Below are 2,471 nucleotides of genomic sequence, written 5' to 3'. Positions count from 1 at the left end.
GCTGTTTCGGGTCAAAACCGTCATTTTCGGTCAAAACCGAGTCCACCGAGTCAATACAGGTCCCACCATGTCGACAATGATGAAAAATGAGTTTCGGGCCGTTTCGGGTCAAAACCGTCATTTTTGGTCAAAATCGAGTCCACCGGGTCAATACGGGTCCCACCATGTCAACCAGGATGAAAAATGAGTTTCGGGTCGTTTTGGATCAAAACTATCATTTTCAGTTAAAACCGAGTCCACCGGGTCAATACGGGTCCCACCATGTCGACCGGGATGAAAAATGAGTTTCGGGCCGTTTTGGGTCAAAACCGTCATTTTTGGTCAAAATCGAGTCCACCGGGTCAATACGGGTCCCACCATGTCGACCGGGATGAAAAATGAGTTTCGGGTCGTTTTGGGTCAAAACTGTCATTTTCGGTCAAAACCGAGTCCACCAGGTTAATACGGGTCCCCCCATGTCGACCGCGATGAAAAATGAGTTTCAAGCTATTTTTGGTCAAAACTATTATTTTTGGTCAAAAAAACCCGGTCCACCGAGTTGATACCTGTATAAAGATTTTTTTTGTAATTAAAATTGATTTTTAGCGGTTGAAAAGCTTTTTATAATATTGATTTGAATTTTTAATTTTACCCCTATAAATAAATATTATTATTATATATAATAAAACAAAAAAATAATTCAATTTTGTCATAGTAGGCGGAGGATTTCTGCCGATAGTAGACGGTGCAGTTGTATATTGAAAATTTTACACAATCCCATGATTACCTGCACAATCTGTGATTTGCTATCCCCTTTCATTGGCTATAAATAGCCAATGAAACCAAGCCAACAGGAGAAGAAGAGAAAACAAGAGAATTCTGAATTCCGAATTTGAGAGCAAACTATTTGTGTTACTATTTGGCACTGTTTACTTATTTTCTACTTTTTCTTCACGCGAGTAAGATATTGATTTTTTTTAAAACAATTTGAAAAATACCAAAAATATTCTAACCATTAGATCTAATAGTATTTAAATCTGAGCCCTTATTTTTTAGTATACAATAGGCTTTACCACACCGGATTAAAACTCAAATCCATCTCAGCCTTTAAAATAATCTGCCCTTTGATCCTGTTTCGCCACGTCATCAGGTGTACCAAACACTTGATACATCGCGACATACCAGATCATAGCCCAGCACATCCTGACTGTTCGATCAACTTGCAGATCAAGCCAATCACAGCTGCACGATTTGTTCATCCGCGATCCAACGGTTCACAGGCTTCAGACGCACCGGTGCACCATACGTTCGTCCACACCATATCAAAGCTTAGAGCCCCTCTCTCCTCTCGCCGGTGATTCTCTCTCTCTCCTCCGATCTTCCATTTCCGGCCGTTTCAAGCCGCGAAACAACCACAGAAAGGTGCATCGCCTCCTCTGAAGCAAAACCCCTGCCGTTTTACATGATTTCACCGGCGATTCTGGCCGGAAAAAGGCCGCGACAGTCATCGGCCAACCGAGCTTCAAGTCGTCGATTCTCCCTCATCAGCCATCAACGGCCGTCGAGACCACCACCATCAGAATCCTCATCCTCAGATCTACTAGAATCAACCATCTGCTGACCGGAATCTCACCGGAAAATTTCGCCGCCGTCAACAATAGCCGCGCGTGAGCCACACGCGCCGCCAATGGCATTTTCATAAATTTCAGAGAAATCCGAGGGTATTTCAATCTTTTACCTATATAGTGGCACTCAGGTAATTTTTTATGATATTTTATGGTATTTTTGATATTTTTATATATAAATACTTGTAAATTTTTGCATGTAAAAAAACAAAAAAAAAACAACAAAAATAAATTTAAAATAAATAACGACGTGGGTCCAACACCCATTTTTATCATGTTACTGTTCATGAGTCAAAACCCGATTCTCAAGAATGGATATACCCATTTCTCAATGATAATCAAAATAATTTTTGTTTTATAAAATAAATATTATTTGTCGGCACATCTCTTTTATTTACAAAAATGGACCGATGTCTAAAATTTAAATACCAAATATGGATTATGTCCATTATTATTTCTTTAGGTAAATCAGACGTAACTCTCCTTTTTAGGGACAAATGTCGACATTTTAAACAAAGTCTCCTAATTTTAGGGACTAATGTCATTTTTAGAGTGTCTCCTATTTTTAGGGACCGACATTAACCATGTTAAAAATTTGCAAATAAGCTCAAAATATAATAGCACTTGAATCAAATGAAAAACACACAGGTAAGGGTAACCTTTCTCTAAAAGGATGTTTTAAGGGTGGTGTCTACCTTCCCTTAATCATAACTAACCCAGTACCTGAATCTCTGGGACCAGTGTCTAATTTTGGATTTCTAGTTCCCTCAAATTACTAGATGGTGACTCCAATAAAATATTTATTTCCCCCAATCAAGAAAAAAAACATTTATTCTTTTTGTTAAAACAAACAAAAAAGAGTGGAGT

Source organism: Populus euphratica, unplaced genomic scaffold (genome assembly GCF_000495115.2).
Source record: "Populus euphratica unplaced genomic scaffold, PopEup_1.0 scaffold540.1, whole genome shotgun sequence".
Lineage (NCBI taxonomy): Eukaryota > Viridiplantae > Streptophyta > Magnoliopsida > Malpighiales > Salicaceae > Populus > Populus euphratica.
This window is presented reverse-complemented; position numbering follows the sequence as displayed.